Source organism: Bos grunniens, chromosome 5, assembly GCF_055505025.1.
Source record: "Bos grunniens cultivar Pamir isolate PY7600 chromosome 5, Bosgru_T2T1.0, whole genome shotgun sequence".
Taxonomy (NCBI): Eukaryota; Metazoa; Chordata; class Mammalia; order Artiodactyla; family Bovidae; genus Bos; species Bos grunniens.
Window position 1 is genome coordinate 61,497,470 of NC_141169.1, and position 14,042 is coordinate 61,511,511.

At 49.5% G+C, this 14,042-nt stretch overlaps 1 protein-coding gene across 8 annotated transcripts in view; it reads left to right on the forward strand.

Annotated features, from left to right (window-relative positions):
* Positions 1-14,042, forward strand: part of ELK3 (ETS transcription factor ELK3) — a 177,031-nt gene that overhangs the window by 137,783 nt on the left and 25,206 nt on the right. The gene's annotated exons all lie outside the window — the stretch shown is intronic.

A 14,042-nucleotide genomic window follows, 5' to 3' on the forward strand; every position in this document is an offset into this window, starting at 1 on the left:
TGCGCTCGGCCGTTTGACTCTTTCTCTTGAGACCTGCAATGGTCATTAGACGCTGAATACAGGGCTGTTGGTTTTTTAATATAATTTTTTTTAAATTTTAAGTTATTTATTTGTTTTGGCCGTGCTGGATCTTCATCGTGGCATGTAGGCTTCTCTAGTTGCGGTGCGTGGGTTTGGTAGTTGCGCCAAGCAGGCTTAGTTGCCCCGAGGCATGTGGGCTCTTAGTTCCCCGACCAGTGATCGAACCCATGACCCCTGCATTGGAAGGTGGATTCTTAATCACTGAACCTCAAGGGGAGTCCTGACACCAGACACTAAATATAGTTTTAAGTGAAAAAAGGAGGGACAACATGGAGAGGACATGAAGAAGGGACGGGGGGCCTGAGTGAGTGAGGGGAGAGAAAGAACAGAAAGGGGGAAGAAAGGGGGAGAAGCAATGAAATAAGGGTGAAAAGTTGTATTTTACATTTTGTGATTAAGACTTTTTTCAGTTTTGTCAGTGTGACTCTAGGACTCTATGTATGAATTGAATGGTATGAAATTGCCAGCATCTAACTATTTTTGATCCACAAAAATGGCACTCTTACATGATCTGATCTCTCACCTGAGAGGTAGGTTCGAGGAAGGTCTTTGTGAATGTGGAGCCCCTGACCATATGGGCACCCTTGCTGTGCCCCGACCTGCACTGCATGTGCTTCTCATGGTCATGCAGCCCTCCTGTGACCCTGTCTGCCTTTCATGCCTTCCTCAGTCCCCTTCCTCCTTGTCCCCGCTCCCCCTCCTCCGCTTTCCCCTGACACTTGCCCAGAACCTGCTCTGCACGTGGCATACATTAGGTGACTCCCCACCTTGTCAGCTGCTGCTTTGTTCCTATTGTCTTTCCCCTTCTCTGCCAGCTAACATCTCTTCCCTGTTGAAACTGTACGTCCCTTGATTTGTCCTAATAGGCAAGTTTTCCTGCCAGAGTAAGCAGGCATGAGGACGTTATTGTTTTTATATGCTACATGTTACATTTTTAACCCATTCTAATAATATTTAGAAATGGGCAGAGGGAAAAAGTGGAAAATGTATGCAAAACTTTGCAGAAGACATCAGAGAACAATGTTTAGGCTAATGGGACCAGGTTGGAGCTGAGGCTCTTTAATCCTTTTTCCTCAAGAGAATGCCCTCAAGTCTCCCTACACACACTCCCCCCGCCAGCCCGCCCTTGGGCAGATTATCACAGTGAAAACTACAATAATAGCATTAACTCTGGGCTACATGGTTTGGATTTAAATCCAGCTCCATGACTAAGTGCTTGCCTAATTTCTCTTGGCTCAACTTTCTTTTCTGTAAAACGGGTATAAGAGTAGAGACTATGTCATAGGATTGTGGTAGGGATTAGCTAAGTTAACACATGGTTAGGGCTGAGCCTCTTGATGAAGGTGAAAGAGGACAGTGAAAAAGCTGGCTTAAAACTCAATGTTCAAAAAATGAAGGTCATGGTATCCGGTCCCATGACTTTGTGGCAAATAGATGGGAAACAATGGAAAAAGTAACAGACTTTATTTTCTTGGGCTCCAAAATCACTCCAGATGGTGACTGCAGCCATGAAATTAAAAACTGCTTGCTCCTTGGAAGAAAAGCCATGACAAACCTAGACAGTGTATCAAAAAGCAGAGACATTACTTTGCCGACAAAGGTCCGTCTAGTCAAAGCTATGGTTTTTCCAGTAGACATGTATGGATGTGGGAATTGAACCATAAAAAAGGCTGAGCACTGAAAAATTGATTCCTTTGAACTGTGGTGTCGGAGAAGACTCTTGAGAGTCCCTTGGACTGCAAGAACATCAAACCAGTCAATCCTAAAGGAAATCAGTCCTGAATATTCATTAAAAGGACTGATGGCTGAAGCTGAAGCTCTAATACTTTGGCCACCTGATGCGAAGAGCCGACTCATTAGAAAAGACCCTGATGTTGAGAAAGATTGAAGGCAGGAAGAGACGGGGACGACAGAGGATGAGATGGTTGGAAGGCATCACTGACTGGATGGACAGGAGTTTGAGCAAGCTCCAGGAGTTGGTGAAGGACAGGGAAGTCCGCCATGCTGTAGTTCATGGGGTTGCAAAGAGTCGGACGCGACTGAGCAAATGGATGGCAACAACAGGGCTAAGAACAGCACCCAAGCGTGTTCAGTGCTGCCAAGTGCTAAGCCACAATAATAATGCAGAGGCTAGTTCCCTGAGCACTTACTTGAACAATTCAGGCAGGTGTCAAGAAGGAAGTTAGGACTTTGTGCCAGCGTCCTGCACCAGCACACTCTGGGGTGGGGTGGGGGGATCGTGCATGTCCTGGGTGTTACAGCTCTTCTTACTCATGCTAAGAAATGCTTTGTGCTGTTTTTTTTTTTTTAATTATTTATTTATTTATTTTGGCTCTGTCGGGTCTTAGTTGTGACACGTGGATCTTTGTTGCTGCGTGTGCTCTCTAGTTATGGTGTGCAGACTTAGTTGCCTCTCAGCGTGTGGCATCTTAGTTCCCCAACCAGGGATAGATTCTTAACCACTTAGACCGCCAGGGAAGTCCCTGTGGTGCTTTTTAATATATATTTTGGCTGATTTGAAAATTAAGCTTGCAAAGATGCTTTCATATTTAAATGACACTTCCCTCCCCTCCTAATCAGACACTTCCCCGTGCTTCCCCTGGTGGGGCGAGCCTCCCCCTCCTCGTGCTCCCTTTGGGGTCAGTGCCATCCTGGTAGAGTCCTAGTGTCTCCATCCCTGTGTCTCGGATCCCTGATGGGGAAGTGGGCGCTGAAAAGCACCTTCCTCCCTGGATTGTGTGAGGCACACGTGTGACTGTGTGCTCAGCACCTGGTGGTTGTTCAGTTGCTCCGTCGTGTCCGACTCTTTCTGACCCCATCTGACTCCTTCCGACCCCATGGACTGCAGCACACTGGGCTTCCCTGTCCTTCACCATCTCCTGGAGCTTGCTCAAACTCAGGTCCATTGAGTCAGTGATGCCAACCATCTCATTCTCTGTCGTACCCTTCTCCTGCCCTCAATCTTTCCCAGCATCAGGGTCTTTTCCAATGAGTCGGTTGTTCGCATCAGGTGGCCAAAATACTGGCGTTTCCACATCAGTCCTTGCAATGAGTATTGAGGGTTGACTTCCTTTAGGATTAGCTGGTTTGATCAGCACCTGGTAAGGACACATGATAAAAATGCCCATATTATCTGTGTTTTAAGACTTACTGCCCGGCGGTGCAGGCGTTTGTTTCTGTGACCACTCACAGAGCCATCTACACCACAGGCTCCTGGCTCACCCACTTCCGTCACTCTGGTGCTCTGCACAGGGTCTGGCACGTACCTGGGGCTCAGTAAGTATTGGAAGCAAATGAATGAGCAAACGGGTAACATAGTGAAGTGGCCTCCACCCAGATTCAAATCACTTCTATCGTGAAAGCTGACGCTAAATACGTGTCAGAAAAAAGTTACTGCCTTTTGGTTATTGTATTAATTATCTAGGGCTCCTATAACAATTTGCCAGTAAGTGGGGGGCTTAAAACTGCAGATATTTGTTCTACAGTTCTGGGGGCTAGAAGCTGAAGTCAGGGTGTCAGCAAGACCAGATTCCTTCTGAGACTTGGGGTAGAATCCTTTCTCACCTCTTCCCAGCTTCTGGTGGTGATTGTCAGTCCTTGGCATTCCTTGACTTGTAGCTCCAGTCTCTGACTCTGTCATCCCATGGCATTGCTCCCTGTGTCCAAATTTCCCTCTTAAAAGGACACTAGGTGTATTGAATTAGAGTTCACCCTCGATACCTCATCTTAACTTGCTCACCCCTGTGAAGTCACATCCACAGGTCCTGTAACTAAGCCTTCCCCTACCTTTTTGGGAGCACACTTCAACCCATATGATGTATATGATTTCTGACACTCCTGGGCTTGCATTTAGATTTTCACAGTTACGCACCAAAGGAGAGCTTTGGAGATTGTGGTTTGATTGATCGAATCCTAAAGGATCGTTGTTCCTGTGACATGTACAGCAGCTCGATTCAACTGCAGATGTGAAACTAGACTCTATGAACAGAACGTCACAGTGTGCTCACCGTGGACCAGGCACGGAGCTGGGTCCCCAGGGTGGAACGAAGGCCATGAAGATGAGCCCCACCTTAAAGGGTTTCAGAGTCTATGGAAATTCAGGGGTTCCATGCCCTGAAAGAGCAGAGGACTTTAATACAAGACACAGATTAGAAGAAAAACTTACTGATCCCAATGGCCCCAATCCTGGATTTGTAAAAAACACAGTATCTACAAAGCATAGTAAAAGAAGGTATGCCTATATAATTAGAACCACCCAGAAGCTATTCAAGAAGTGACTCAAAGCTCTGAATCCCAGGTTGGAAACACACAGGTCATGAGAGGACACCTGTGTCTGAGCCCATGAAGGGCAGACACCAGAGCGGACAGAGACCTACATGGGACGTTCAGTTCACGCCTGGGCATTTCACTGTCATCTCCTACCAAACAACTTGTTTTGCTGTCTTGCTGTGAGCCTCAGAGGTGGACTGGTTCATTGCATCAGAAGTTCTGATGGCTTACATTTTGGGGGTAGGGTTTTTTCTCTCAGGTGTAAACCGAGTCTTCCAGAAGGTACATCTACAGCCTAATGTAGACATAAGGATTTCTCACAGAGATTTTATTTATTAAATAGTTTAGCAACTCTTAATAACATCAGGCAGACTTGGTTTTAAAATCTCTTGTCCTGGGGTGGGGAAGAGAAGTATCTATACCCAGAACACACCTGTCTCTAGCCCTGATTACTGCTGGCACCCATGGGCCTAAGTGTGAGGGGCATGGGGAACCCCTGGGACTCACAGCATTTACTCCCTTCATGGACAACTTTTAGGTGGTTTCTAATTATACAGGCATACCTCGTTTTATTGCACTTTGCAGAAACTGCACTTCTTTATGAATTGAAAGTTTGTGGCAACCCTGTGTTGAATGAGTCTGGTAATTCTCATGGTATTTCAGACGTTTTTTATTAGTTTTATGTTTGTCATAGTGATCTGTGATCAGTGATCTTTGATGTTACTGTTTCAAGAAGATTGACTTGCTCAGATGATGGTTAGCCTTTGTTTTAATCAATAAAATATTTTAAACGTATGTATGTTGTTTGTTCACTTAATGCTGTTGCACACTTAACAGACTACAGTATAGTATAAACATAGCTTTTATATGGACTGTGAAACCAAAAATACTGTGTCTCACTTTATTGCGATAGTTGTTTTAGTGTGATGGTCACTTTATTGATGGTGATCTGGGAAACCAAACCTGTGGTATCTCTTGAGATATGCCTGTACATCCTTCTCAAGTTGGCATGGTCGCTTTCTCTCACCTCTGCCTTTTCTTCTATGGTTAGACCATTCCTTTGAAAACATACCCCCTGCCCTTGAGTGGTTTAGCAGCTGCTCAGGGAGACAAACACGAAAACCAGTTATGATAGCAAAGTGCTGGCTTGGTCATGATTCTAGTATCTACCTTGCAGTAAAGTGTTAGTCATGTCCAACTCTGAGAGACCCCATGTACTGTAACCCACAAGCTCCTCCGTCCTTGGAATTCTCCAGGCAAGAATACTGGAATGGGTTGCCATGCCCTTCCCGGGGGTATCTTCCCAACCCAGGGATTGAACCCAGGTCTCCTGCATTGTAGGTGGATTCTTTACGATCTGATCCATCAGGGAAGCCTGTAAAGTCAGAGACAAAGCTGCCAGAGGTCCAGACATGGGACCCAGGTCTTGAGTAAGAACACATTTACCAGGCTGACAAAAGTAGCGAAGGGATACACTGAGGAAGGGACCAGCATGTGCAAAGACCGGGAGGTGTGGAAGAGTCTGAGTGTTTATTTAGGGAATGAAGGAGGGATGAGATGGCAAGAGTGAGTGGGGGATGAACTTGATGGTGAGGGCAGCGGAGACCCAGTACAGGACTGTCCGCGAGAGAGTGCCATGGTCAGGTTTGCATTTTAGAAATAAACATCTGTGTTTCCTGACTCTTCGTGACATCAGTGGTGTCTCAGTCTGACCCCATAGCCCCGATCTTTGTGGCTATCTGGTACCAGTCGATTGCTGTCTGCTGGCCGAGCTGGTGCTGTCCCACCTTCCACATCAGATCTCCATGCCTCCTCTAGAACTGACCGAGAGCGAGGGGGAGAGAAGGGACAGGGTGGCGTCTGCCTCTTGCATGCACCCGCCAACTGGCTTCTGCTTGAGGAAGCCCAAGCCATGACTCTCTGTGTAGCTGCAGAAGATCTGGAAGCTTACACGCTCTTTCATCCTTTTCTGTCCAACAGAGCTTTTTGTCCTTGTTGTTGTTGGCAGTGAACACTCATCCCAGGGGGAGGCTGAGAGCTCTGCCAGCTCCCTTCTCATCAGGAGATTGAAATAGTGATATGATGAAGACTCCTCCTGTCTCCACAGCAACCTCCCGGCTTAGCCTCACGATGTACTGAACGGTCTTAACTTAATTGGAAGGGTTTTTAGGGGAGAACAGTCAAGACAGAGTCACTGGCAACATATTCCTGGAAGCAGAATGCATCACCTTCTTAACTTAATTGGATAATTCATTTTAAATTGGGTATGCAATCACAACAGGAAAATGTTTGCATTAATAATACATATCTGAACCCAACTGCCTGCACCAAGAAACCTGGCCCGGGTGGAATTCTTTAATTTCTCCAAATAAATTTTATGAAAATTATGTGATGTATTGTCTGTCAGAGTGGAGAAAGAACAAAAGTCCAGCAAGCATTTGTGTCCTGGTACTTTCTAGAACACCTTTGTGGGTTGTGAAATTTCACAGAAGACCCGTCTATCTTGGACTCTGTTCGGGGGTCTTTTGTGTTTCAGACAGTCCTGTGTGCTCAGCCCTGGGTCTGAGTATTGAGGGCCGGGCGTGTTTCATTGGACGTCTTTTTTTTTCTCTCGTGTCCTGTCAGCCGCTTGCATGGTTAAAAGTACAACAGATGGCAACTGGGTTTTGCCTGGGGGCCGCGGGGATGACCAGGGCCTCTCTGCAAGCTTTTGGGCCGGGATGCTGCCTGGAAACCTGTGAGGTAGCTGCTGGCCTCGTGGAGGGCTTCCAGCCTGGCCCCCATTGCCCTGGGAGGGAGCAGCTGGCGTGAGGGAGCCGACCTGCTGGGGGGACCCTGGGGGTTGATTAGGGGTGCCGCCTGTCTTGCACAAACTTCCAAGCCAGCTTCCCCTTTGGCACTCAGTGTTCCCCCAAATAGGGCCGTTGCTAAGAAACACCTAGAGTCTTGGGAGTCACTTCAACACTGTGCTGACGAGGCTGCAGCGCTTGGCAGCTTGGCCAAATCCACTGACGTCAGGCCATTGCCCAAGCCCACACCAGCTTGCCGGCATGAGCCTTCCTGATTCTGGGCTTCTCATGGCAGGAAAATTGAGTGGTTGTGGAGATAAACTGACAAAAACCCTTGTGCTCATATCACACCGCCCACCACCCACCCACTGGGCCCAGCTGCTCCCCTGAGCCGCCTCCTTCCCATCTCCTTTGGGCTTCGGCGGCAGTTTATCTCAGTTCCTACCCCACATTTGTGACAGAATCAGGGAAGGCTCACATGTATGGAGCCTCTGTTTTGAGCTAGGCCCTGTTTAGAAACTCATTTCCCTGCATGTGAAATGCCCATTGGCTCTGTCGGCAGTGGACCCATTTTAGAGATGGTGATACTGAATCTCAGCGAGGTTAATAACAGATTCAAGATGTAACAACTGCTGAGCAGCAGAGCTTTCTACCTAGGAGTCTCAACCCCAAGGCCCGTGCTCAGGACTGGAAAGCTGGAGGGTCACACAGCTGCAGGGCCAAGAACTCAAACTTGAATCCGGTATTCCTAATATTGTTGATTGCCCCAGGCAGGCAGGGAGAGGGGCATCACCTCCAGTGTTGGTTGTTTGAAACGACGATGGAAGAACTGCTGGCATTGTCCTCCGAGCCTGCTGAACACATGAGGTGGTGGTTCTGGACACCCCAGAACACCCTGCCCTTCCTGTGTGTCCAGATGATGCTTCCTAAAGAATGCCAGATCGGGGACTTCCCTGGTGGTCCAGACTCTGTACTTCCAATGCAGGGGGCATGGGTTTGATGCCCAGTCAGGGAACTAAGATCCCACATGACACCTGGCGCAAACACTAGAAACAAAAAACTTACCTATTAAATAAAAAAGGCCAGATCAGAGCATGGCACCCCTCTGCTTGTGCACCTGCCTGGCTCCCTGTGGCCTCCAGGAAAGGTTCCAAGCTCTCTACTCCACTGGCCCCAGCCCGACTTGCCTTGCTGCACTGCCCCAGCCCCAGCCCCTTGTCCAGACTGCACATGTGCCTGCACTCCCACTCTGCCTCTCCTGCCGGGCCCCGGTCATCCTCCAGCTCCTGTTTGTGTCACCTCCTCCTGCTGATGTGGACACTTGGCGATGTCTCCTCTGCTCTGTGTTCCTGCCTCACTGACTGGGAGCTGGCCTTCCTTAGTACTCTCAGCATCTACAGCGCAGTGCTATGCTCAGTCGTATCTGATTGTGCAACCCCATGGACTGTAGCCCACCAGGCTACTCTGTCCGTGGGATTCTCCAGGCAAGAACACTGGAGTGGGTTGCCATTTCCTCCTCCAGGGGGTCTTCCCGACCCAGGGATTGAACCCATATCTTCTGCGTTGGCAGGCAGGTTCTTTTGCCAGAGCCACTTGGGAGCTGGGACCGCATGAACGCAGGATGGAGAGAACGATGAGCGAGCACCAAGACAAAGCATCAAGGGAAATCCACCCTCTTGGAATGTCAGTGCTGGAAGGGACCTAACATCCCCTCCTACCGTGCCTGCTCCTCATTTACCACGTGAAGACCCGAGAGTGGAAGCGAAGTTTCAGGAAAATCGGTGGCAAAGCCAGAATGAGACGATAACATGCTCCCAGACCACCTGTGGTCCCCGACCCCCGCCCCCTCCAGCCACCTGCCAGTGCTGGCAGCGGCTGCTCAAATTGAGGTCACTGCCAACAACTCCCCCACCCACGGGGGAAAGAGGGGAGCAGTTCTGCATTTTATTTTATTAACATTCCGGAGGCCTTTTAATAAAAATACCCTTGAGTGTTGAAAGGGGGCCAGTGGGAGACAAGACTCCCTGTCCAATGAGAAGCAGCTGCGAGCCCAGAGGGGGTGAGAGGATGCCCTTAATGTCACGAGGTCTGGCTCCCCCCACCACCCAGTGGGGCAGCAAGAGTTTCTTGAGCAGCAGTGCCAGGAGGATTTGGAAGGGCAGTTCGCCCGACGGCTTCACAGTGCCAGAGAGTAAAGAGATCTCATCCTAAACCACATGGAAACCTCCGCCGGGAGTCAGTTAGCTCCGAGACAGAGTTGGAGCCCTTTATTGGCAGCACGTTATTCTTAGAAGTTGCAAGTGGGGGTGGACGTGTGCGCGCTTGTGTGCAGGGTGCACTCCGGGCTTCCACAGTGCACCCACGGCGGCCCAGGCTGCACCCGCCTGCGTGCCCTCGGCAACATGATGGCCCGAAGGCCAGCCGAGCTCTGGGAAGGAAAGGCCAGGCCTCTCCACCCTGCTGGACAGAGACATTAAGATAGGAGAGGATATTTCCTTGGGCTGCTGTGACAAATTAACACACAAGTTGGTGGCTCAAAACAATAGAAGTGTATTCCCTACAAGTTGTGGAGGTCAGAAGTGTGAAGCTGAGGTGTCAGCAGCACCGGGCTCCCTCTGAAGGCCTTAGGGGAACCTCCTTCCTTGCCGTTTCCAGCTTCTAGGGCCCCTGGAAATCCTTGCTTCCTAACTTGTAGCTGTATCCTCCAATCCTTTCCCCTGCCTTCCCCTGGCCTTCCTCCTTGTGTGTGTCTCTGGATCTTTCCTTTTCTCGTAGGGACGCAGTCACTGAATTCAGTGCTCACGTTAACTCCAGGACGATCCCATCCTGACGTCCTTAGTTGATTACATGTGCCCTCCGTCCAGATAAGGTCTCATCTTGAGATTCTGAGTGGATGTGGACTTTATGGGTGGCAGGGAAGCTCTGTTCAACTCATGACCAAGGAGGACGACTGCCCCAGGGGAGGCAGTTCAGACTCGTGGGTTGGGTCTCAGGAGCCCTTTCGTAGCTGCTCTAGGGCAGACGGTGTGCGGTGAGCCTGCCCATAACAGGTTCCCAGCAGAGTCTGGTATGGCTGGCCAACCACTGTGTCCCCTCGGGTTCAGGTGGCAGGGGCTAGAGGAGGCAGGGGCTGCCACTACTGTCCGAGTAGCTGTCAGATGCTCCGAGGATGAGGACGGAGACCAGCTTCCTTTGCTTTGCTGTTCCTCAGAGCTGAGCAAGGAGCTTTTCATACAAATGCATCTTCAGTGTTTGCTTGTTATGGAGGAGGTACTTGGAGCATGACTCCTACAGTGAGTACTTGTTCTGATTTTGGAGAGAGGACAGTCAGTTTCTGTGTCGGGAAGGAGTGAGTCAGACCATGGTCTGGATGGAAACCCAAGACGAGGAGCTGAAGACCGGGTGTTGGCTGCGAAGCGGGGGGCCTGGAGAGTCCCCTTTGCTGCTTACTAGGTTGTGTACTCAGCTTCGAGCCCCAGACTCCTTATCTGTGAAATGGGTTTCAGAGTGCTGCGAGGGTCACATGAGACACTGTGTAAGCCTTCTGTGACTGCATGCCAAAGCACCCGTATAAGGAATTTTGACTACTTGAAGGCAGAATAAAATGAGAAGACAGTGTGATATAATGAGGATGCTATTCAATTAGATCATTGCTTGCTGGGCAACATTCCACCGGGTTAGCTCTCAGGCTAAAGACTTCGCCGAGTGAGGCACTGACATACATTGGCCTTTTAGAACAAACTGCCCTGTGAGAGATTTTTATTTCCCTTTTAGGAATGAACTAGGCATCTAGTTGGGGAAAGCAGCTATCTAATATATCTTCTTGTGACATCTTGAATTCGTCTGTATGATTTTCAAAGATACCACCGTCCTTTTGTTTTGAAGATTGTTTAAAATTCATTTTCCTAAATTCATGTAAAAAATGTTGCTCTGAGGATATCAACATTTTAGATTAAACGTGTTCCAGTTCATTGAATTGAGGTGAGCAAACTGAAGCTGGCAAAGTTTCGGTACCTTTTCAAGGTCCTAGTAAGTAGTGAAGCTGGGATTCGAACCCCGGGGCCGTTTGTCCCTGTGCTGGCTGCACTTTGTGTCTGGCCCATCCAGGCTCTGGGCCTGTCTCCTTGCGTGAGCACCTCTACCCGGGCCTGTGGATCCCAGGAGTTGTTGGGTGCTCTCTGTCCTCCCTCTGAGCCCTTTTGCTGCTCAGAGAGGGCCATAACCAGCCCATGTCTATGGACATCAGCTTCCTGTTATTTTCCCATCACTCGTGGGGGTTGGCTTCCCTGGTGGCTCAGACGGTAAAGAATCTGCCTGCAATGTGGGCTTCTGGGGTCCATCCTGCTGTGGGACAGCTGGGTCCCCAGTGCCTTCTACAAGGTGTCCCCTCAAAGCGGGCACCTCCTCTACCCTGAGGGTGGGCAGGGGCAGCTCCATCTGTAGTTACGGATCAGCCTCAGAAGGGCTGGCCAACCTCAGGAGGTGTTAGGCATGCGCTGGCTTCCTGAGCAAGGGGCTGGTTTTCCCAGGCTCGCCGCAGTTGTCCCGAGGCTTCTCTGGAATGCAGAGCCCGTGGTCCTGGAAGGCTGACTTGAGCAGCAACCTCGGAGTCGACTCAGCTGCTTTCTGGGAGAGGGTGTGCTGGTGGGACAGAGGAGGCTTCGTCTGGGCTCTGGACAGAAGCCGGTTCAGCTGCAGCTCCTCTAGTCACAAGCTGCGTCATCCTGGGCACCTAAGGTTTTTAGAGCCTGGTTGTTTCTCTGAGTTTGACAAGCAATACATAGGAAACATAATTCTTTTAATGTGAAAACACAGATTTAAAAAATACGAATCAGCGGTAATCCTACTTCTGTCAAATTTTATTATACATCTTCCAAGATTAATTTTTCTTATATATATGTGTGTGTGTATATATATATAATTATTTTGGTTAAAATAGTGGAAGCATTTCAGGCCTGCTGCTTTTTTACCCTAATTTTATTTTAAAGGGGCTTCCCTGGTGGCCCAGGCGGTAGGGAATCCACAATGCAGGAGACCTGGGTTCAATCCCTGGGTTGGGAAGCCCCTGGAGATGGGACCATCTATCCACTCCAGTATTCTTGCCTGGAGAATTCCATGGACAGAGGAGCCTGGCGGGCTACAGTCCATAGGGTTGCAAAGAGTTGGACTTGACTGTTAAAGACATGGGAAAATGCTAATGATGTATTGTCCTCTGAAAGAGCCCTGGGGGATTCCATTATAAGGTCCACCCAGTACTTTTTTTTAAAGAGGATTTAAAAATTTGTTTATTTATTTGGCTGCCCCTAGTCTTGGTTCCCTGACCAGGGATCCAGGGCTCCGAGCTGAATTCACAACCAGGGATCCAGTCCAGGCCCCCTGCATTGGGAGCGCAGAGTCTTAGTCCCTGGACCACCAGGGGAATCCCTCCACCCAGTATTTAACCTACCCCTGTGGATTGGGAAATTGGATATAACCTCACTTCCAACTAAGAGCCTCGACTTCTGCATCTTTAAAATGGGACCACAGTGCCCATCTTGCAAGGCAGCGGTGGGTGTGGAGCACGTGATTTATTCCTGGAAATGCTCACTTCTTTCTTTTGCCCTTTCTGGCCACAGGTTCCTTTCATGTAGGATATCTATCTAGCCCAGCCAGACAGATGTCCCCCAAATAAATCCTTCCCATTTCCCCATCCCAGGATCTCATTGTCAGGCACTCAGGGCCAGTTGCTCGCATCACCCTCCCCAGGGGCCGAAGCCACGGTGGATGCTGTGCAGCTGGGCTGTTCCCTCCTGCCTGGGCAGTGCGTTTCCTGCCCTGAGAGGCATCAGGGAAAAGGGAGATGGGCTGGGGTTAGTGTTTGCACCAGGTGTCAGGCTGGGTATGCGGCATCTCTGCCGAAGCTGAGGGGCCTTCTGACAGGACACAGATTGCGCGATCGCTCCCATCCTCTGCCCTCCTCAGGCTGGTCTTTCTGCCCACCACCCCCCACCCCCCAGACCCGAATCAAGAGGCGGGTGTGAGGTTTTATTCACAGTGCACTCAAGTGCTGGCCACTCGAGGTGTGATGGACTGAAGCCTAGAGTTTCCTCCTTGTCTGAACCCAACTAAATAGAACTTCCTGCTTCTCTTCCTTGGTCGAGATATGTAAACTAGGTGGGTTTCTGTCTGCCAGATGATCCACCTGTCACCCAGATCTATGAGAATAAGCACAGCCTTCTAAGATGTTTAATTTTGACTCTTCAGTTGTTATTAGAGCAGATTGAGGGTGGATTTTTCGTTTTGTTTTGTTTTGCTTCAATGGGAGTGTAAAAATCAAAACAGTAAGAGCCGGTATATATTGTGGGCTTATCATGTGCATTCTGCAAGCTTTATGTGGATTACACATTCAGTCCCATAAAGTGGGTGGTAGGTTGGTCCCCATTTCATAGATGTGGAAACTGAGGCGCACAGCTGATGAGAGAGAGGGGTAGCATTTGACCTCAGGCTGTGACTCTGGAACACTCTTTGTCACCCCAGTGGCAGCGCTTGTGACAAGGTCAAGAATTTATGGAACGATCCACCACTCTGTTGTCTGTAGCCCTGCTGCTGGTGTTGGGTTCAGAAAAGGACAGTTACGTGTTATGCTGCTGCTGAGTCGCTTCAGTCGTGTCCGACTCTGTGCGACCCCATAGACGGCGTGTTATGAGCCTCAGACACTTCTCTGTGTTGAGAACAAGATAGGAAAGTTGTGAAATCAGGGGGCAGGGGTCCTGCAGTCCCTGGGAACCCTGAAATGGGAGAGGAGCAAGAGAGCTCCAGCCCTGCTGATGGGGAGCTCAGAGCTGGACCGGCTCCTCCTGGGGGAAGGGCAGTGCTGGAAAGGAATGTGAGCTGGGTAAGAAGTCTGAGTGCTGGAAAGCCCCA